The sequence below is a fragment of the Castor canadensis genome, chromosome 13, assembly GCF_047511655.1.
Source record: "Castor canadensis chromosome 13, mCasCan1.hap1v2, whole genome shotgun sequence".
Lineage (NCBI taxonomy): Eukaryota > Metazoa > Chordata > Mammalia > Rodentia > Castoridae > Castor > Castor canadensis.
Genome location: NC_133398.1, coordinates 89769867 through 89794061, shown reverse-complemented (window position 1 = coordinate 89794061; position 24195 = coordinate 89769867). Strand labels below are relative to the sequence as shown.

The following is a 24195-nucleotide window of genomic DNA, read 5'->3' as shown; positions in this document are numbered from 1 at the left end:
TTTCTGGTTTTTTGTTACATTCCCTTAACCACTTATTTGTTTAGACAAAATCTAGTGATCCCTTATTATAAACAATAGTAAAGGTTGTGTGCTTCTATTCTGCTTTTACCCTACTCTATGCCCAATTTTAGTAGATTTTATAACCTTTGTCAGTTTTATTATAGTGCTACTATATTTACTTATAATCCAATTTCTTTATTTGCTGGCTTTTAAGAAAGAAAACTGCCATTCTCTAGTCTGTTTGGTCATCTCCTTTTAGTTTTATGGGCTCTATCCTTTTTTACACACTATTGCAACTGGACCCCTGAAGAGCCTTTCATTTTCATGGATCCTTTGGCCATCATCCATGTGGCTGTGATAACCAGGGCTCTTCTCCTTGTTCTAACTTGTAAATGGCCTCTGGTTTGATGATGTGGTGCTTCCAGATAGCCCCAGGCAGGTACTCACTGGGATCTTGCATTGAAGAAGTGAGAGACCAACATTATTTCTGATGTTTGTAGATGCTGGAATCTAACAGCTAAATTGTATTACACACTAAAAAGGGTCCATATTGTATTGCAAGTAAAAAGGAAAGGCACTGGGGGTCCTAGGGTAAGACCCGGTCACCCACAGAGGCGAGTGCCTGTAGCATTGTGTCTCTGTACAGGTCCTGTGAGTAGGCCCAGGTGCCACACTCCTGCCTGAGCTCCACATCCATGTTCTTAATGACATTGAAGCTTATGATACCATATTTCTGATCAATCTGAGGGCTGGGAAACTGTGACATGGAAAATGCATTTGGGAGACAATTCTCATAGTATTTACTACAGCAAATCAGAACAACTAATTACAAAGTGATACAAGAATAACTGTATACCACTGTGGGTTAAGTTTGTCAGATACTTGTCCAAGATCAGTCAAAGAATGACAAGCCTGGAAAACAGGTGAGCAGAAAGCAAGACAAAGTTTATTAGGTACAGGAAGACAGAGGACCTTTAGTGCCTGGGTGGAACTCAGAAATACTGAGCCATACAACTGAGAACTAGAGGTTTTAATCTGGCTCTGAGGGTAGCATTTGCAAGCTCCTAAAAAACTGTTTTCTGATAGACTGGTCTGATAGTTTTGCTACAAAGTCTGTACTCACATTTTTCCTCCCTCATTCCCCCTCCTTGAGGTTGTTTGTCAAATTTCAATTGCTCTTATCCACTTTTCACACCTTGACCAGCATCCTGCTGTGTTTGCTCTCTTGCCCTACTTCTATTTTCTGGTGACTTTAGCCAGTTGCCTCTTTCTAGCATCCAGCCCTGACTGCCTAAGCTCAAGCTAGCTCAAGCTAGGTCCTAACAAAAGCATGCCTACTTTGGATCTAATTTTGACTTACTTTAGGGGTAACTCAAGCAGCAAAACTATTTTAACATAATGATTCATTTCTGTATGTGTATGCAAATATAAACAGCATATAAGCTGTAGTAAGAGAGTTTCCTTAATTTCTATCATTTATATAAATGTAAATATAGGCCCCAACATTTTATTCACCAATCTTAATCTCTTGTCCTGGACATGCTAAAATATGCACGCCCTCTTGGAAAAGAGCTGCTGTGGGTAATGTGAAGCCCAAAATACTATCCACTTCAGGTCTGGGTGTGTTAACACCAGACATGTTGTAGAAACAATGTGACAGAAGAGACATAGCAGCAGCTAAAATGGAAAATTAAAACCAGACCTGAGAAAGGAATAGTCACCTTCACTAAGGTAATAACACTGGGGAAAGATTGGGAACCATACCTCCAACAGATGCAGTAACATTTTGTCATCAATTTCTTGAGCTGCTTCATGGAATGAGTATCTGGGTCACTGTCCTATGTCAGTATTTGCAAACAGGAGGAAACTGGCCAGGGCAGAGACTACAGAAGATGAACTGAGGGCAGCTCCAGACCTAGTAGGCTCATGGGCTCATGGTAAAAACCACAAATACAGACAGGTTTCAATGATCTGTGACATGCAGTGGGCAGGGGCAGCATAGTGGGTATAAGACTCAGAAGAGGAAGGATGGGCAGAAAGAGGAGAGAGCTTTGCCAATGAGATGATTCTCTCTGACCTGTTACAGATCAAGAGGAATGGAGAAGGCAATGGAACATGATACAGAATGGAGGCAGCAACTGCAGGATGTGTTCAGGAAACACATTAGCTCTAGCTCACTTTAGAATATAGGAACCGGCTGAATTTTTCATCACTTTCCCAGTGCACTTTGACCCCCACTCAGGACAAATGTCTGCCTTGTTCAGGCTGCCATGTCAGGACTGTAACACTGTTCAGCACACCTGTTACAGGTGGTGGTCCTCACTACCCAGCTCTGATACACATTACTCTCAGCAATGCTAGGACAATTGCTTTCATATGAAAGGAAACACAGACAAATTTCCCAGCATCAAACTCATAAGACTAGTCAAACAACATCAGTCCCCCAACTACCAAGCTCAAGCATCAGACTCCATTCTTACCAACAGTGTGAACTTCACACTGTGCTTCAGCCAGCAGATCTGTTCAGAAGTAACACGTGCACCTCAGAATCAGAGACCAGCCAAGTCACTTCTTTCAAAATGTGATGATGACTGGTCAGTGTGTGTCAGACACTCCATTCATGGAGATAGAAAATCAGGAAATTGCATTGCTTCCTATTTTCTCAGTAATAAATCTACATGACAGTTACCAAAATTAGCAATGAAAAGAGGGAACTGGTCAGCAGAGGTAAACATACAGGAAAAAAAAAGAGTATTGTTCTGCAAGTGAAATTTGGGTGAAATGTACATAGAGGTGTTAAAGCTGATCATGGAAGACAGACACTCCACTGTCCAGGACTCCAGATGTGCAGCCAGGGAAACCTGGTGAGGAGAATGTAGCAATGAATGAGGAGAATGTCTAGGACCAAGAAGAAGGGCATGCTGCAAACCTCTGAGGTCACAGAATCTCCCAGGGATACTTCATGACACTGAAACCACCAATGATGAAACAGCAGGAGCTGGTCCTACCTAAAAATCAATGTGACAATTCACCAAGGCATGGGAAAGATGCTTTAAGAGCATAGGAAGGCAAGCGCTGCTGAAGCCACTCTTGATCATTTTATAAATAATAAATCAATTTGATTCTCCATGTTTCTAATGCTTTTCAATTATACATTTTAATAAAATGTTAGATATTTTAATTAAACATTATTTTTTCTTTATATATGAATATACAACAGTGATGGAGATCTTAAGGTTTGCACAAAAAACTTTAAAGGGGACAAAACAACTTTTTATTTTTCCCGTGGATTATTAAGATCCCCTTGTAGTTTTAGTGACATGTTACTTTTTATGGTTGTATACAGCTGTGCAGACAGGACTACTGTGTATCAATAAACAGTTGTTAAATAAAGCATGGTAGGAATTTTAGAAGGAGTCATGGAAAGAGATAACAATGCACATGAACAGGGCCAAAGAGAGAAGAGAAAACAAAATTTGAAATAAGTTTATGAATGTGAATAAAACTATGATGACTTGATACCTAACTAGATGTGGAAGGGGCTGAGGGGGAGGGAGGGTCCCTTGGGTGTAGAGTTGAATTAGAGTGACATCAGTCACAGGGGCAGGGGGGATGGGTTTGGAAGGGACTGAAAGTATGAAGTTTCATTTGGGTCAGTTGAGCTCTAGGACTTGTTAGATATCATCATAGAAACACTGAGTACACATGATGGCCCAAAGAAAATTTTCTGTGGAGCAACAGAGTAAAGATATTTCATGTTCTGTGGTACATACTGCCTGCCATAACCATTCAGTCCTATAGCTGTAGTGTTAAAGCTGCCATGGTCAATACGTATGCACATGACTGTGTTCCAGTAAAACTTTATCAAAACAGAACTGAACATATTTAGCCTAAGAGTTGGGGAGAAGTCCAGGCTGGAGAGATGAGGCTGAGAAAAATAGCAATTGAGTCATTTTCAAAGTGAGAGAAGGGTGGCATCAGTCAGAGTACATAGAGTGAGGAGGAGAGCCTGCTAAGGACAGCAAGATGGCAATATGACTTCCTGAGGGTACTTCACCAAGAAGGGCACAGAGAAGCAGAGGTCACATAAGGAAGGGTAGGGTACAGTGACAGGTGACATGGCAAGGCAAGGGAAAGAGGCCGGAACAAGATAAGAGGCACCACACTTTTTTGATTGTACTTTAGGGTCACTCCAGTATGGTATGTCCAAGAGCGAAAAAGACAGCTGCCATTAACAAGACTACTCGACATTCCTGGTTCCCAAAAGGAAGGGGACACATCATTCAAGTAAGGCCACTTTGGAAGCATTGGGTCCATTGGAACACGTAGGACATGAGAGGAAAACATGGCAAAAGCCTTGATTGTGATTTCTGTGGGAAAGAACAGGTGAGGCAGAGTACGTAAGTTAGTTTGAATCATTTCAGCATGCTATGCAGTGGAGAAGCCTTCTCAAGTTTTCCTATGCCTGGTCCTGGGGAGACCAGTACAGGGGAATATTGGTCTGGGATATGCAAAAGACATGAAAGAGGCAATTGGAGGAGATGATTTGTACAGGTTAATTTGCGTGGGAAGGCATATTGAGCCTCTCTAAGAATTGACTATCCTTGGGAGGGGTAATCTCTCCCCAGGCATCAGTTTTCTTGAGTCTAGAGTAAAACTATTACATTTGACTATAGTCATGCTAGTGTCCTGTTGTTTCCATTTGAAACACTGGAGTGTCTACAACAGAAAACATGGCATCACACAGTGATGTAAAGCATGGCCAGTAAGTGCGGGGAGGACAGTTGGTGAAGAACAACTGTAAATTCTTCTGAGATACCCACAGACCACAGGTACTGATATTTTAATAGATATATAGCCATCCAGTCTCCTTCCAGATTTTATCCCTACAAGAGGCAGGAGCATCAAAAGGACACCTTCCACCACTGCAAACCAGTGCAGATGCTTCTTGCCTCATTATTTCCCAAAGCCCCAGTCTGATCATGAAAAAACATTGGGCAAACCCAAACTGACCTTTATTTTAGAAGTCACCTGACCAATACTCTTCAAATGTTACATCAGTTACAAAAATAGAGATTGATAAAATTTTAGCCAGTTGAAAATTAGTGAGACCAGATTACTAAAAGTGGTTCACTATCCTACATTGTGTCCTGGAACAACAGCACACAAAGCCATCTGTGGAATAAACTGAGTAATTTGAATAGGCTGTAGTTTTGTTACCATAAATGCATATGTGTACATTGCTTTGTATTGACAACAGTAGCATGATTATGTAAGGTGATATTACTTGACTCTAGTTAAATGATATGCGGGACTTCTCTGTGCCAACTTTGTGGTTCTGCAAATCTAAGTTCATTTTTAAAATGTTGTTAAAAATGAAAACCTTCCAAGTAGTATAAGAATATTAATGAGACTTTTGCATAACATTTTAGTGTGGGAGGTATTTTTTAACTTTTATTTTATTTTTTATTATTGTTGTGCTGGGTGAAGGTGCATTGGAGTATTTACAAAGGTTCTTACAATGTATCAAATATATCATACTTGAATTTCCCCCTCTACTGCTCTCTTTCACCCCCTCCCCCGATTATTGGAACAGTTTCAACAGGTGCCATTTTTGTGTTACATGTGTATACATTATTTGTGCCATCTCCTCTCTCCACCACCCACCCCCATCCCCGCTGCCTCCGGGCAGAACCGCTTTCTCCCTCCTGTTCTCTAATTTTGTAGAAGAAAAAGCATAAAAGATGATAAGAAAAACATGACGTTTTTGCTAGTTTAAGGTAAAGGTAGCTATGCAGGGAGATTCCTTGTGTTGTTTCCATGCATGTGTGCATATCTACCAGTCCTCGTCACTACTCCCTAGTCCCCTTCCCATAGTGGCCTCTGCCAGTTTAAGAATACTATATTCGCTCCCATACAGGGAGCACATCAACAGCATTCAAGTTTTTGGTTTCCTTCCCTTGCCCTATCCCCTCCCATGCACAGTATCTCCTTAGTGCGACCCATGTGCCATAATATTGCTGCAGTTGTTTTAGGTCTATAACCTGCATATGAGGGAGAAAATACAATTTTTTGGCTTTCTGAGCCTGACTAACTTTGCTTAAGGTGATGTTCTTCAGTTCCATCCATATACCTGGGAATGACAAAAGTTTATTCTTCTTTGTGGCTGAATAAAATTCCATTGTGTATTTATACACAATTGTCTTTATCCATTTGTCAGTAGTGGGACATTTGGCTGTTTCCATAGCTTGTCTATTGTGAATAATGCTGCAATAAACATGGGTATGCAGGGGTATGCAGGTGCTTTTGTAGTAATGTGACTAGCATTCCTTTGTGTATATATATATCCCTAGGAGTGGGATTGCTGGATCATATGGCAGATCTATGTTTATTTTTTTTAAGAAGCCTCCATATTGTTTTCCAAAGTGTTTGTACTAGCTTACATTCCCCCCCAGCAGCATATGGGTTCCTTTTTCCCCACATCCTCACCAACATTTGTTGTTGCTTGTGTTCTTGATGCTAGCTATTTTAAAAGGAGTGAAGTGGAATCTTAGTGTGGTTTTGATTTGCATTTCCTTTATGGCCAGGGATTGTGAGTATTTTTTCATGTGTTTCTTAGCTATTTGGACTTCTTCATTTGAAAAAGTTCTGTTTAGTACAGTTTCCCATTTCTTTATTGGGTCATTGATTTTGGGGGGAGGTGTTTAGATTTTGATCTTCCTGTATATTCTGGTTATCAGTCCCTTGTCCGATGTATACCTAGCAAAGATTTCTCCCATTCTGTGGCTGGCATCTTCAATGTAGAGACCATTTATTTGTGCAGAAGCTTTTCAATTTGCCCCATTTGTCAATCCTTTCTCTTAGTTGCTGAGTTACTTGAGTTCTTCTGAGGAAGTCTTATGCCTATTGCTTCCAATGTATTCCATGCACTTTCCTGTACTAGCTTCAAGGTTTCAGGTCTGATATTAAGGTTTATTAATACGTTTTGAGTTGATACTACTACAGGTTGATACTAGTACTAGTTGATACTAGGACAGGGTGTCACGTATGTATCTAGTTTCAGTTTTCTACAGGTAGGTTACCAGTTTTTACAGCAATATTTGTTGAAGAGGCTGTCTTTTCTCCATCATATATTTTTGACACCTTTGTTAAAAAATAAGATGGGCATAGCTGTGTGGATTCATATCTGGGTCCTCTATTCTGTTCCACTGGTCTTCATATCTGTTTTTGTGCCAGTACCATGCTGTTTTTATTGCTATGGCTCTGTGTTATAGCTTGAAGTTGGATATTGAGATACCTCCAGCATTGCTGTTTTTGCTAAGTATTGACTTGGCTATTAGCAGTCTTTTGTGCTTCCAAATGAACGTTATGGTTGAATTTTCAGTCTCTGTGATGAATGTCATTGGGATTTTTATGGGAATTTTGTTGAACATGTAGATTGCTTTTGGTAGTGTAATCATTTTTATTATGTTGATTCTGCCAGTCCATGAGCATGGGAGATCTTTCCACTTTCTGTAGTCTGCTTCAGTTTCTTTCTTCATTGGTTTGTAGTTCTCCTTGTAGAGGTCATTTACATCCTTTGTTAAGTTTATTCCTAAATGTGTGATTTTTTTGAGGCTATTATAAATGGAATTATTTTCCTATATTCTTTCACAATCTGTTCATTGCTGTTGTATAGAAAGGCTACCGATTTCTATGAATTGATTTTGTATCTTGTTACATTGCGGAAGCTGTTTACAGTGTCTAGGAGTTTTGGGTGGAGTTTTTCGGGTCTTTAATGTGTAAGAGCATGTCATCTGCAAATAGGGATAGTTTGACTACTTCTTTACCTATTTGTATTCCTAGTAGTTCTTCTTCTTGCCTTATTGCTCTGGTTAGGAATTTTAAGACTATGTTGACTAGGAGTGGGGAGAGTAGGCACCCTTGTCTCATTCCTGACTTTAGGGGAAATGGCTTCAGTTTTTTCCCATTAAGTATGATGTTGTCTATAGGTTTGTCATTATAATGTTGAAATAAATTCTTTATATTCCTTGTTTCATCAGAGCTTTTACATGAAATGGTGTTGAATCCTTTTGAAAGCCTTTTCTGCATCTGTTGAGATGGTCAAGTGGTTTTGTCTTTGTTTTTGTTAATGTGTTGTATTTCATTTAATGATTTGCATATGCTGAACCATCCCTGAGTCCCTGGGTCATGGTGTGTGAGCTTTACTGTATGTTGTTGAATTCAGTTTGCGATTATTTTATTAAGGAGTTTTTCATTAATGTTCTTTAAGGAGATTGGGCTGTACTTCTTTTTGGAAGTGTCCTTGTCTAGTTTTGGAATGTGTATAATACTGTTGTCATAGAATGAGTTAGGCAGTGTTCTTTCCCTTTCTATTCCATGGAAAAGTTTAAGGAATGTTGGTATTAGTTCTTCTTTAAAGGTCTGATAGCATTCAGAGGTGAATCCATCAGAGGGTAGAACTTTTCTTTTTCTGGTGACTCTTTATTGCTGCTTCAATTTCATTGTGTGGTGGAGATTTGTTTAGGTGATTACTACCTTCTTTGTTAGTTTTGGATTGTCATATGTATCTAGAAATTTCTTAATTTCTTCAAGATTTTCAAATTAATTTGAATATAGGTTCTCAAGGTAGTCCCTGATGGTTTCCTAGATTTCCTTTGTGTTCATTGTTTTCTCCCCTTTTTTAAATTTTTTTTTTAATTTCAAAGTATTTATTCTGAGTAGAAATTGGCTATATACAGGAAAACAACCATGGGTAAGATAGTTACATCAGAAACCTTAAGGGATACACTGATTTGATCATCAAAATGTAAAAAAACTCAAAATAACTTACATCAGATATTTCAATTAAAAACGATGTTATTCCATTCTAGTAATGAGCAGTCCACCAACTAAGAAGACCTAACCCTCGGTAACTGCACACTCACACACAGCCCTGGACAATTATCACATACATTTTTCTCCAGAGTTACCCCTTAGAAATCCCTATCTTCTTATTTGTTACTCTAATGGAAATTTCTCGGCATTTTGATTTTTTTTTCATAAGTAAAAAAAAATTCTGGGATGGCTCTAAGCAACCACATCAACAATGGGTTAAAACTAGAATTTAACATCTAACTTATTTTTACAAAAGCGAAAATAGCAAGGTAGTGAGCCTGAGGTTAAAGGAGAATCAGGGGTGGGTGACTAATGTATGTAGGCATAATTTGTGATCTGATCAGCAGAGTGGCAAAGCTGATGGCAGCCTGTGTTGACACAAGCCTCTGTCTCGGTACTCTTTCTCAAAGATATGCATGAGCACACTGAAAGGAATCACCAAGGGAAGAAAAAGTAAAAGCTTAGTTGTTACTCTGAACAGGTTCTGGGCACAGGCAGGGCAAGCAGCCTGCCCCTCTGAGTCCAGCTGGGCTGTCCCCAGGACATGGGTGGGGGTCACAGAGTGGGCCCAGGATGAAGCAGACCCTCACTTGGATGAGGAGTACCCACTGCCCCCTGGAGAGTCACCGTGAGGGAGCTGTCCCTTACCACATAGGCCACCCCATCCTCTGGATGCGTTTATCAGATGGGCTCTGTCCTGTCCTCCAGGGCTGGTTTCCTCGGGGCCTTCCGCCTCCTGGCACTGAGGGTGGAAGGGCTGGGTGAGGTGGAAGGGCTGGGTGGGGTGGAAGGGCTGGCCGTCTTTGCTTTGTTCATCCTCCTCAGAAACTGACTCAGACTCATTATTGTAGAAGTGGATCGTGGCTTGCACTGGGAAGCTGGCCAGCACTTTTTCCCCGGAACTCTGCAGGTATTCATGCCGCTTTGAAATGGGTAAGTAAAGTCTTACAGGATGCTGAAACCCAAAGGCTCCCTTGGATCCCAAAGCTCGTTGGTCCCCCCCAGACTCACACGGGTTTCCAGTTCTGGTCAGCTCAGCATCTCTGGGAGTCAGCATCCAAGGTCTCCACCACGGTGGTGGGCTGGAACTTTTGGGCCCGCGCGGCAGCAGCGGCCTCCGGGGATCGTTCCAGTTCTACAAGTCTACTCGCTTCAAACCCACTCGGATCATCTATTACCACGGAGGGGTGTCTGAGGGACACATGAAACAGGTAGCTTGGCCAGAACTAATAGCAATTTGAAAGGCATGTATAAGCTTGGAAGAAGATTACCGGCCAGGAATAACATATATTGTTGTGCAGAAGAGACATCACACTCGACTCTTCTGTGCAGATAAAACAGAAAGGGAGGGAAAAAGTGGCAATGTCCCAGCAGGGACTACAGTGGACAGTACCATCACACATCCATCTGAGTTTGACTTTTACCTCTGTAGTCATGCAGGAATTCAGGGAACCAGCCGTCCTTCACATTACCAGGTCTTATGGGATGACAACTGATTCACTGCAGATGAACTCCAGCTACTGACTTAGCAGCTGTGCCACACCTATGTGAGGTGCACACGCTCTGTCTCTATTCCAGCTCCAGCATACTATGCCTGGCTTGTCGCATTTAGGACAAGGTATCATCTGCTGGATAAAGATCATGACAGTGTGGAAGGCAGTCATGTGTCAGGACAGAGCAACGGCTGGGATCCTCAAGCCTTGGCTAAGGCTGTGCAAATCCACCATCATGCCCAGCACACAATGTATTTTGCCTGAGAGTCTCAGAAAAAGAACTCAACTGGTCTGGCACCCCACACAGCCTCAAAATGTTTCGAATGCCTACCACCTCTAGCTAGAGGCAAGTTGACTTTGGGTGGTCTTCTACCAGCAGCTCGTAATAGTTGCACTGAAAATATACTCTGCAGCACTGTCTGATGCACCAACAAAATTGAGCCATTTTTCTAAAATAATAGATACTCATAGATTATCTTTTCTGATGATCCACTGGACAGAATTTTTACCTCAATGTGCAAAGGCTGATCAGCCTGAACTTTCTAAAGGACTTTACAAGAAAGGTTTCTATGGAATATTTTGCTAGCTGTGGTGTTCACCGCATCCCTCTAGTCTTATAAGAGAAGAATATTCCTTTTTTCTGTGTTCATTGAGTGGGGTGTATGCATAAAGTGGGAAAGAAAAGAAACCAAACAACCTTCTTCAGTTCAATGTAACTATTTAATTGGGTGGGCCCATAGACTTTTTAATGGAGATTTCTGACTTTGTCACTGTAAATGCCTTTAATGAGCATTAATTTTTTGAAAGTTTTACAGAGTTTTATTAGTTTTACTACTTTTATCTTATTGATCTCTGCAGACTTGTGCTGGTGCAAGTACAGGCTGCCAGGCAATTGCACTATGTTTGGCTGCAGATTCAAACAGGCAGTTCTCCTATTTGGTTGACTTTTGTGAATGTGTGACATAAACAGATGTAATGCATGTCACAGTGACAGATAGCACTGCCATGGTAAAAGTACTCTTGTTTTTCCCTATTTGAAAAAAAATAGCTTTTAGTATTTTTCCAAGTTTTCAAAAGTGCCCATTTTATGCTGCTGTGTAGTTTGTTAGATCTAAATGATTTTTAAACTTTTCTCATAGAAAGTTAACCTTGGTAATAAGCATTTTTTTAAGGTTCCTCCTCTTCCTTCCCTTGGTGATGTAGTTTTTCTAGATGAGATTTTGGTATGATTTTATCAACTATTTCTTATATATCATAATCTGGCAATTTCTGAAACCAGTCAAAAAAAGCACATATTTCCATGCCTTTTTAAAGAATTGTTTTTAACCTATTTTATAGTCACAGTTGGTGTCCTATCACTTTGTTTTAATAAGCTAGAACCAGGATGTTTCCTTATTGGATAGGTTTGCCAGTCCATAAGGCACATTGAGTGATGCTGCATTTGCAAAAATATACCAGCATTTAAATTTGTCCCCCCTGGGAATCAAGGTTACTCACACAATTACTTATAGTGCAATTTCTTGTTTGTTTGTTTGTTTCTCTTTCAACCTGAAATGTACTTGGTGGGTTTTTCTTCATTTTATTTAACTAAAACTGTAGAAAATGTTGATTTTTTTTGGACTAGATTCTGGATTCCACTCACAAGGAGAGAGGATTCCTTTCTTATCCAAACAAAGAGAGTTAATCAAAAGCAAGCAAGCAAGCAAGCATCAGTTAAAATGTATAGGAAAATGTATACTGTATTTAGTGTAGATAATGCTTTGTAATGGACAACAGTTACATAGTCTAGGTAGTTCCAGCCAGTGTTTCCCAGCCCACATATTACTTACTGGCTTGCTATTCTCTATCCTGGAATGGCAAGAGTGAGAGAAAGGACCCTGAGGCCATGCTCTATATGGCTGAGAAAGGTGCTGGGGAAAGAGACAGACATGATGTGGCCTCTGTCTGGAAACTGCTGGTGGGAAACACTGGATCAGATGGTGAAGGGTGTTTGCTTGAACTCATTAGTTGGTCCAAATCTCTTAAACTAGCCGTCTCAAAAATCCCAGCAACATAAAGCATAGTTTTTCTTCAGTCTTTAAACAAGTTTGTAAATACATTGAAGTTTACATTTCCATGTGCTGTTGCTCGGCGGCACCACCAGTGTTTGCTGAGACTGGTCTCGAAGAGAGTTTTATACTGTCTATCAAGTCCTATAGCGCACTGCGACAAGGGCAGATGTCTTTAATCTCTGCAGGTAGTGGGAAATAAGCAAGTCCTGTGACTGGAGCACATAGCAGGAGTAAAGAGATGGCAGATGTTAATTTCTTAAGATTTTTTTCCTTTTTTGCAAATACCTCACTTGGATTATATAAATCAGGACATGTTGGTGAGGGGCTGGCTACACTTTTATTCATATTTGTTCAGGGAGAGCACAGAAAATATCCTTCAGCATGGCTACTCTGGACCCAAGAGGAGAAAAAACAGAAGATTTTTAGGAGAAGGGGGACTCTCTCTGGAGTCCAAAATGTGAAGAACTCTTGGTGGCTGACTGGCTGGCCAGCAGGCACCACACCTGCACTTGAGTGCCTCGGGCTTGCTTGTTAATAACGCACAGAAGAAGCTCTCACCATCTCCTGGCACTGATGGAGCAGGGAGCAAGGCCAAGTGCCGGGAAGCACTGATCCGCTTGCCTGAAGCTGGGCTCTACACTTGACCTTGAACTATATAGTTTGTATGACCTCTGTCAGTCATAGTATGCTAGGGCCAGTATGGTGGTGGAGGAAAAGCCGGGAGGCCTATAGTTATAGGAAAACAGTACCATTAAGGGTGCAATGCTGACATTGTGGACAAAAGGAAAACAATGTGGAAGAAGTAGGATTATTAGCAAAAACTCGCTAAGGGGTGAATCTTTAAGAGGAAATCACTGCAGAATCAGAGTTGCAGCAATACTATTGCAAGCAAGTCTGAATGCATAGTTTTAACTTAATTCTGTTTGACATTCATTCGAATAGGTAACCCCCTCGAGACTGTCTGAATCATTATGCATGTGTCAATCAGTGGGAGGTGTGCATTCTCTAGAAGTAGTGTTGAGCTGTTTGGTTTTTTAAAATCAGCCTATCTAGGCACTGTTATGTGGTGTGAAAGATTTAAATGTAACAATTCTAAAGAGTTACAATTTGGGGATAAGGAGCGGGGCAGTAAGAGTGGTGAAAACCCAAATGTTGAATCAATTATGTTCTGTTCTTGTTGTTAGCTGTTGACTCCTGAGCAGTTTCTAAAGTGAAACAGCTGGCTTACTGCAGCCAGCATTCTGGGCAGGTAGAACATATTCCTTCTTACTGTAAATTCTATTTGCTGCTTCCAAAGGTGATGATTTATAAGCAGGCATGTTCTATATGGTCTGCATTTTAGGATCTGGTGCCCAGCCTATATCAGAGCTTACCTGCCTGGCTCAGCTACCTACCTCTTCCCAAGGGAAAGGGTAACCTGCTGATTAACAAAGCTCATTCTCTCCACCCTACCCTGGCAACCTTTGTGGATATGCTGTAGATTTTCTTGCTCAATAGCAAGGTGGTAGCTCTGCTTTCCTTTTAAGAAAGTGGAGGCTGAGGACATTGTATCAGTACTGCTTCAACGCCAAGAATTTTTCCTTGTAAGACTAAAGGGAAGATCTTGTTATTGATTAACCATTTTCTTATCCCTTGCTATTGACATATTCATGCTCTTTCTATGTCTAAGTGGCTGAAAATGTTTGCATTTGTTCATTTGACTAATGGTGTGATTTTTGTTTCTATGCTGTTAGACTTGTAATGTTTTAAAAATGTATTTTTATTAAATTTAGACTGGATGTATGTCTCTAGCAATACGAGGTACTTTCTAAGCTATCAATGAAGGGGTGTATCCCCATGTTGAGATAAGATAATGGTTGTTTAAATTTTGCAATTTTTTTTGGCCTGCAGGGATATTTTGTGTTCATGTGTCCAAAAAAAAGAGAATAAATCGGCATTCTTGTGCCAAAAGTTAAAAAAAAGAAAACACTCGGGGTTCCTGGATACACTTACAGACAGGTGCTTCACACAATTTTCCTTCAAAGTCTGTTGTGAGCCTCTCTGTGTCTGTGTGCTGCTCTTAGGTGCCAATGGGTGAGGTGCATGTCAGAGTCCCTCCAGTTATTATCCAAGTCTTGCCTTGAGTCTAGATTCCAAAAGAGCAATTATGAAAAATACACCACCTACAAGTTAACATATGAAACTTTGGAGTTCTCTGTTCTCTCAGTCCCTTGTCTTTTGGATTGGTCACTTCCATTTTTAGTAGCTGTGGTGCTATGGTTTAAATATTACTCTGCCCCCCCAACATTTACCTATGGAGCCCCAATTTCTCAATGAGTTCTGTTAGGAAATTGGGGCCTTTAGGAGTTAACTTGGTCATGAGAGTAGGACATTCAAGAATGAGATTAGTCCTCATGAAACAGGGAGCTTTGTTCTATCTCTCCACCATATGAGTATACATAAAAAGGCATCCTCTGCAAACCAGGATAAGAGTCCTTATCATAGCCCAGCCATGCTTTTGCATCCTGATCTTGGACTTCCAGCCTCCAATGTGGCCAACATATTTCTGTTGCTTAAGTCCCTCAAGCTATATATTATTTTATGTTAGCCTGGGCTAAGACTTGGAAAAATAAGAGCAAATTAAATAATTATTTGAGGAGAAAGTTCTGAGATAACCCACCCAAATCCCACCTAGTTCCAAAAACATGGCAGTTTTCTGAAAGGAAGTGGGGTGGGGGACCAGGTAGGTGCTGCTCCCATGAGTTATGTGGTACACTCCATTGTCCCCACCAGCCCTGCCCTGCATAGGACTTATCAAGCCTACTTCAGGGGGCTAATATGGACAAAGCATTTGAGATTGCACAGAGGTAATGACGAGCAGACAAGCAGTTTCCATGAGGCCCTAGTTGATTCTGCCTTTTGGTGGTGAAACTCAGAATGTTGCATATATGTTTTCCATTGAGCTCTTCTTCAGTCCCTGGAATCAGTGGCCACTGCAAGGTAGTTTCTCCTATGTTCTCAGTCTCTAAAATTTTTGGTTTACTTCAGGTAATTTCAGTGCTGAACCCATTTCCTGTAAATTCTTCTTTATCAATTACATTTCTCACTTCACAGTCCACTGTGCATCCTGCCATGTCCTTCCCATGAACTTCCCATGATCTTGGGACTGTGAACCTCTGTAGTCTGTCCTAAAGCATGGCTAAAGCAGATGTGACTTTTTTTTTTATATGACTGCTGGGCTTCTTCCTGGTTCCTGCTCTCTAACACTGCTCATCATCTCTCAGTCCTTCAAATGCCTCAGTGTGTGAATCTTGCTGTCCTGCCCACAGCTCTAACCCTCTTCCCAAGTGCATAGCCTCTGTGTAGGCTTGGGGCACAATCACCCAAGGACTGACAGTTGGGCACAGGAGGCCACAATTATTTCAAATCTCTATGCACTATTCAGTTATCCTTTTTGATCACTTCTGAAGAGAGCTGAGGAAGGATTCTCTAAGGGTCGTTGTCCAGAGCAGTTTGAGATTCCTTTGCCTGGACCCACACATTACTCCCATTGAATCTTGTCAGTTACAGATCACCTTCAATAAAATAAAGTGTTGGAATGTGGAGGCCACCAGGGAAGTTCAAGTGCCAACAGTATGAGCTGTGCAATGGACATGTGTCTAGAAAGCCCATGGGGGAATTTGAGGAGTAGAATGTTGGGGGTTTGAGGGTGGCAAACATCTAGATAACATCTAAGTTTTAGAAAGCTTTTATGAGAAAAATAATATCATGGATTTTCTTCTATGTGAGCTGAAATGTATTATGTAAGGGGAATGTTACCAGAGAACTTCTAGAACAAAGGTAGGACAAAAAGCACAGTGAGATACAAGGAATTCTGTACCAGACTTATGTAGAGGGTGACACATCTATTTAAGTATACAAAAGAAAACTTTAAGGACTGCTTTGGTTTGGATCTTAAATGTCCCTCAAAATGCCCATATGTTACAGAATTGGTACTCGGGTTGCTGGGATTGGAAAATGGTGGAGCCTGTAAGAGGTGGGAACTAGTGGAAGTTCCTTAGGTCATTGAGGACCTATCCCAGAGAGGATTGTGGAACCCAGTCCCTTACTTGCTCTCTCTTTTGCTTCTTAGCCATGAGAAGAGCAGCTTCCTTTACCACCTTTATTTGCATGCTGTGCTGCCTCTCCATAGGCTCAATAAGCAATGAAACCAATTGATACAGATCTTAACCTATAAAACTGTAAGCCAAAACAAACCCTTAATCATCAAAAGATGATTTTCTCAGTTATTCATTTTAGCATCAGAAAGCAAACACTGATGGTGTGTGGAGAAAGGGGTCTACCTTTCTCCACCAACCTTTTCTTTTTTCTCCACATATTTCCCACATTAGAGATGCTCAACTGATGCCCTCAGCACTGGGATCATTGAAGTTTACTCTGGGGATGAAGTGTGGGCATTCAAGAAATGGCCTGTTTTGATCTGTTCAGCCAGATAATCCTCACATTCATTTCCTTTTATATTTTTTAGTTTTGCTGAATTCCATGCTAAAATAAACAAACAAACAAATAAACCCTTGTTGACTCTAGCACCCAAGTGAGTTGATACTTAAGAGTCAAAAATTCTTATTTGTGTTGGAGACAAAGATTTCTAATTTTTCTCTCTACACTTAGAATGATATGTGGAATTTAAATGACTAAGATGGGAATGAGATGTGTGTTTAAACCTGGAGCCAAAAGGATAAAAAAAAATGGGTCCTGGAGTCTTTCCTAGGGCTATAATTCACTGTTGGTTTCATACTGAGTTGCTTTACTTTTGCCCAAGTGCCTCTTTTGCTTCTTCACTGAGGAGTCCAAGACAGAATGTATTCAATGGAGCCAGGTGGGGGTGTATATTCATGAAGGCAGTTCTTCACCAGCTGGTCTCAGGAATGAGCTGAGAGCTTTCATCCTTGCCAGTGACCCATTTTTTGAACAGAAGTTATTGTCTGTTTCACTTTGTAACATGCACTAAAGGCCTAATGGGTAAATGGATAAACATACATACCCGTGGGTCACTAGTGTGACTTCTGTTTTCTGTGGGAAACACTGTATCACTGTCCAACATCAATCTTGATATTTTCTCACTTAGTAGAATCAATTTTGAAAAATCAATTCTCAAGTTCACATTTAAGATGAAAGTCTACATCATGGGTTCTCTTTAAAATAAAAAATAAAATGTAAATCCATCTACATATCTGACCATATAAAGTGCACACTTATGAAACCATATAAAAGGCATGTCTGCTATTTCAAAAAGAAAAAAACATTTGATGTGGAGGCAAAACATTTTCAGCACCTGATGGAGCTCAAGTTTACTTGCCAAAAATCATCCTGTTATAATTGAACATATGTTCAATATTTGTATGAAATTCTTTGAATCAATGTAGAATACACTAAGTAACCTGTTGTAATGACATTAACAATAAGAGTTTACACTTACTGAGCAATTTTTATGTGCCAGGTGCTGTTCTACGTACATACACTCAGCACAGAAATGCTATTAATGAGGTATAACTGTGTTTGCTATTTTGCATACAAGATGGCTGCTAAATGTACATACTATATTATTCAAGGGCCTCATGAAGGGAAATCTATAGATAGTATTATAAGTCAATTCATTTTTGCTTTTTTTAATGTTGAACAAGTAGAGTTTGTTTTATGAGTAATTCATGACCTTAGAAAGGAATTACGGTAAGACTCAAGAGAAGTGGAAAAGTTTGATAAGTTCTTATTACTTACCAGGGACTAGAAATGTCTTGAACCTATTCACCATCATTTGACTGAGTCAAATACAAATGCAATCTTTATAAATTTACTTTTCAATTAGGTAAAATGTGATGATTACTGCTACTATTACTATTATTTTTTGAAATCATTCATCTTTTATTTTGTTGGTTAAATTCATCATTACGTTAAAAGGTCCAACAGCAAGAACAGAAAAGGTGAAGAGTTATGATATAAGAACATAAGAAATGTAATTGGAAGGCTGCATTTGGAAACTGAATTCAATAGGCAGATTGTTTTGACTTGCTAGTGTTGGAATGTTTTCATTTCCTATTTTTAGTTTTTCATTATCATATTATATTTGTATGGGGTACATTGTGAAATTTACAAAAGTGCTCAAAATATATATTAAATAGGTTTGCCACCTCAATCTTTCCCCGTTATCCCCCCTGTCCTTCTTAGAACAGTTTCAACAGGTTTCATTGTTCCATTTTCATACATGAATGCATAGTACTTCTTCTATATTCACGCTCTTTCACCTTTCTTTATTCCCTCCCCTCTCCCAAAACTATAAATTAAGCCAAGTGTGACCAGGACATGCCTCCAGCCCACACTCACACTCAGTTAATGATTGTGTGTCTATCCCTAGGTGCCTTTTCTACCCTTTATGAAGGAGAATTCCACCTCTACATTTTTTCCAGGACAGTCATTATGTGAGTGTGAGTGAATTTCATGACACCCTCTTGTTGTTCTCTCTCCCTGGCTTCTAGAACTGTTGGCTCTTTCTCCTTGGTAGGGAAAACACATTTGGTGAAGTCTCTTTTTCCCTTCCTCACTTTCCCATAGAAATTTCTGGTGGCCACAAGATTCTCTCAAGGACGCAGCATTAAATAAACTCCCTATCAGTTTTATTTTGTGATTTAGCAAAATCTGTCAACCCCTTGGTTTGTATATCCAGTTGTTTTCATAATTGCCCCAAGGTGGAAACAGTCCAGATGTCTGTCATCACTAAATGAGTTAACAAACTGTGTATATCCACACAATGAAATATTTATTAATGAAAAGAATAAACCATCAATTCATGCAATAACATGGATGATTCTTAAATGCCTTGCACTATGTGACCAAAATCGAGATCCAAGATGGGATCCATTGTATGATTCCACATGTACACATTCAGAAAGTGCAAAATCTAAAGGGGTGGGAAACAACTCAGTTTTTACCAGTACTTGGGATATCAGGAGGGACTGATGACAGAAGAAAAGCAGCATGGAAATTCATATGATGGAATTATCACTTTGGTAGTAAATATATGATCCTACCTCATGGTCCAAGTCCAGACGGTGCACCATCCACTCACAGTTAGTTATTGTTAACACTTAAATGATCTGTGATGGTTTTATGAAAGCATTTACTCTGATTCAGGGCTGACCATAAAGGAATAAAAACTTTATAAAATGAATCAAACATTATTATTATAGATGAACAAGATATATACACTGACAAGTAATGAAGAAAGTGATTCATTAACTTCACTTAAAAAAGCAATGTTTGCCTTGATATAGTAAGGCTAAATACACAGCAGTGTAGAAATACTAGAAATACTACATTTTAGTCACTATATTGGCCACCGTCTTGATTCTGAAATTATAAGAGAACTAATATTGACAAATAGAATAGGCAAAAATGTGATTCGTTTCAGGGTATGGTTTTTAAGAACAAGTCAAATCAAGTGATGACTGTGACCTTTTCCTGAGGTTGAAGATTATGAGACCATATGCCTCCAACCCACTTTAAGTCTTGGCAGGGGTAAAAAAATGCAAATATTTCAAATGTTCTTGCTGCTATCACAATCCTATATTACACTTTCCTTATTGACAGTTAACTGAAGGAATCACATATTTCCACACCTCTGTCTTCTCTCCTGGTATTTCACAAAAGCATGCCAGCCCCATTTAAACTTTGCATTAAAATCCTTCCATGTTTGGCTGGAGGTGTGATGACATGGAGTCCCTGAAATATAGAATAGGGACTAAAGGATTTGTATTCTGTGTTGCGTATGGAAATCTCAAAGGGATAAATATGTCAAAGGGATGAAGTATAGCACAACTGACGTATCATGGAGGACAGGATTATAAAACACATTGAGTTAAATGATAAACCTTCAAAACTGCCTCAAGCACACTGAGCTGGATTATTTACTGCTGTTGTATTCTTTCCTTCATGATGTTTCCCATTTCTTTTCTGTTCAGTATACCTCTGGCCCCTAAGTTTGCTCAATGACATAAAAGAATGGTAAGTGTTGCTTCCAAGCAGAAGCTTCAACAACATGTGGTTCTCCATCCTTGTTGTTCTTCAGCCTCTGGGGTCCTACAAGCAGGTGCTAAGGTTGAACATCTGCTGGGCTGACTCTCTGAGGACCTAGGATGATCAGACCTCTGTCTCTCAAAAGCCCATCTTTATTACAGGATGATAGAGAAGCTAGTTCATCACAACAGAAAAACCTAACTTATTCTGACAAGTACACAAAGCTTTTACAATTTATATTTTCTGATCATTCACTTGTTGAAGCCCAAATGCCCAATGTGATTTTTGGAAGTGGGGCATTTGGGAATTACCAGGTGTCAGTCTTGATAGTTGGAGCCCCCATGATGGGATTAGTATTGTTATAAGAAGAGTCAGCAATGAGCTTTCTCTTTCTCTTTCTACCATATCAGAACACAGTGAGGAAGTAGCCACAGTGTGACTCAGCAGGAGAGCTGTCACCAGAATCTAACCATCCAAGCACCTGCAAAGCTGGGAGAAAACAAATTTCTGCTTCTTAAGTCAGGTAGTCTGTGGCAATTTGTTAGGTAACTCTGAACTAACAATAGCATAGGCCACTTCTTCAACACATATGCAATTTTAAATCTGATTTCAAATTTCAGGCCTAAACCGTGCTTGCTTATATGGGGATAATAAACTCATCACAGAGGGTAATAAGGGTGGAAGGCAAAGGGAGTTGGAGGAGCTATGGTCTGATATCCTATTCTATAAAATTAAAGGTAATGAACAGAGGCCAAGAAATGCAATCACAGTTCACCATAATAAATGGGGTTGTGAATTTTACTGATTTCTAAAATACACCCCAAACTGCATGCAATATATCAGGAATCCTTCTATAATAAACAGTTAATCAACCTAAAAGACAATACCGTGGTACTAAAGATGAGAAATTATGGTACAAACATAACGAAGTATGTACAGAATCTGTGTGCAGAAAACTACTAAGTCAGAAGAAAAATATCAATCAAAATCACTGCATAGAGAAACACAGTGAAGTTGTGTGTTGGAAGACTAAATCAAGGTGTGACTTAATTTATTCCCAAGTTGATAAATAGATTTAATGCAATTGCAATCAAAATAAGAATCAATGAAATTAATTCACAATATTGACAAGCTGACCCACATTTATATGGAAATTTAAAACAAGGGACATGAATATTGCCCCCCAATAAAATGTATGAGATCCTACTTGAAAAATAACTAAAGCAAAAAAAAAAAAAAACAAGGTTGGGATGTGTGTGGCTTACATGGTACAGCACTTGTCTGGCAAGTGAGAGGACCTGAATTCAAACCTCAGTACTGGAAGAAGAAGGGAGGAGGAGGATGAAGAGGAAGAGGAAGAAAAGAAGAAGAGATTGAGAACCATACATATAAAGTGAATTCCCAAGTTCACCCAGTTAACTGATGGCTCTGCTTCAGTATTTCTTCTAGAACTATGGATCACAACAGTGGACTGACCACACACACCATCTCCTCTGCCTCCCAAAGTCCCTTCAAATTTTTGGAAGAGTTATAAAAGTAGGAGAAAGAGCAGGAAGAAGATGAAAAGAGGGAAAGGCACCAGAATTGAAGCATAAAGTTTGAAGCAAATCCTAGAAGGAAGAAAACACATTGATTGGATTAGCAGAGAGAACATTTCAAAACCAAAAATTTTAAAATGAACTTCAGTTAAACAGGGTCATCATCAATAAAAACATTTTGAGTATATTATTGGTATTTATTATGTGTTTAAATAGGATAAAGAGTATTTCATTTTAATATTACATTTACTAAGCAAATAATTTAATATATGATATATTTAAGCTCATATATATTATCTGCAGCCTTTGGAATATATAACAGTAAGAAAGGTCTTTATATACTGGCCTGATGTCGATCACATGGTGAGATATAAAAAAGACCAGCATCAACATTCTGTGAACACTGCAAATGTATTTATGTATGCATGTTTGTATATTAAAATTTAAGCAAAAAATGTAAGCTATGAAAATGCTTCCACTACCATTAGCACCATTTTATTCCCAAGGAAACTGAGGCAAGGAGAGGTAAAACAATTTGTCCAAGATCACAGAGTGAAGGGAGTGAGACACAAATCAAGATATCCAGCTACTGGGTGGTCCTGCCCAACAGCATGGAGCATGATGAAAGGACATACACTAGGACAGACCCCAGAGAGATCAGGCATGAAAACTTCCCATTTACTTTTACATTTTCCTGTTGTTTACTACTCTTCCATAAGTTTTTTCCATTTTTAATAATCACAGCATAAAATTGGCCTTTTTGTTTGGGGATACACAGTTTAGGAATTTTAACCCAAGTGGATTCATGCCACCAGCAGCATAATCAGGATACAGGAGAACTTCCTCCCTTTTACTGTCGCTTGAGAGTCCCATGCAATCTCCCTTCGAGGTCCTTGGCAAACAATAGTTTTGGGGGTTTGAGATCATCATACAGCATAAAGATTTTGAGACTTGCTTATTTCACTCAGCATAAAGCCCTTGAGATTTATCCAAGTAGCTGCATACATCACTAGTCTGCTCCTTTTAGTGCTGTGTAGTATTCCATCCTGTGGACATACACCATTTTGCTTACCCAGTTACCCACTGAAGGATATTTTGGCTGTTTCTCATTTTGGATTTTCCACGAGCAGAACCCACACATTTGTGTACAGGTTTTTGTAGGAACACAAATTTTCATTTCCCCTAGGGAAATACCTAGAAGTGTTCTTGCTGGGTGTATAGTTAACCTTACATGAAACTGGTGCACTGTCTCCCATGACTGCTGAACAATTTTGCATTTTCACCAACAATGTGCAAGAGTTCCAGCTGATCTACATCTTCATTAGTATTTGATATGATTGTTGCTTTTTTCAATTTAGCCATTTTCATAGGTGTGCGGTAAGAATGTGTTACCTTTTAAATTTAGAAAATGGAAAAGAACTGAATACCATTGGCAATTGTAAGGCAAATAGGTTATTTCCTAAGCTGCTGGTAGGTAAGAATATAAATAAGAACAAGCTTTGAATTTTCTATTCATGCATTAAATATTTCTTGCACATCTAACATACCTGCTGTGCTCCTCACTTTCATATTGAAACCCTTAGGAATGTTCATGCACTTTGTGATTTTTCTTTTCATTTTTCTCAACCAGGAGGCTTTAACCAGCACTTGCAGAGAGGATAGATGTCTTATTTTAGTTGCTGTATGCCTTAAATATGGCTAATAACATGAACATTGGGTAGGATTTTAAGTATTCATAAATGAACTTAACTATATCTTCAAATAGCCAAGAAATGAAGTCTTTGGAAATAGAAAACCCATTACCTACTTTTGCTTCCAGAAATCTCATCCATTTTCTTGGATATTTTTTATTCTCATTCACCTTGAGTTCAAGTGCACATTAGTAGTTAGCTCCTGGATAAATAGTCATAGTCACACTAGTGTGGATGGATTTCATTCTTTAAAAATTGATTGAAGAAATGAAATTAATTTGCAGTGTTATTATGTATTTCATTCTATGGCAGAAATACTAAAATACAATTAAGATATGGGAAAATTGAAGAATATTTAAGATCCATTGGAGCTCATTAAGAGAGTTTATTGTTACAAACAACTTTCATTAAAAAGTGGTTTTTTCCAATCACTTTGCAGTAGGTTTAACCATGTATTTTGAGTGTTTTTTCCCTCTCCTTCACTTGTATTTATTCT

General features: G+C 39.3%; 1 protein-coding gene, 1 long non-coding RNA gene and 1 pseudogene across 7 annotated transcripts in view; 2 read left to right on the top strand and 1 right to left on the bottom strand.

Moving 5' to 3' along the window:
* Positions 1 to 24195, top strand: part of LOC141415527 (E3 ubiquitin-protein ligase UHRF2-like) — a 79545-nt gene that overhangs the window by 28508 nt on the left and 26842 nt on the right. The window lies entirely within an intron of this gene.
* LOC141415528 (uncharacterized) overlaps positions 1 to 24195 on the bottom strand; it is a 128878-nt gene that overhangs the window by 97985 nt on the left and 6698 nt on the right. The window lies entirely within an intron of this gene.
* Positions 9840 to 24193, top strand: LOC141415674 (protein argonaute-4 pseudogene; annotated as a pseudogene).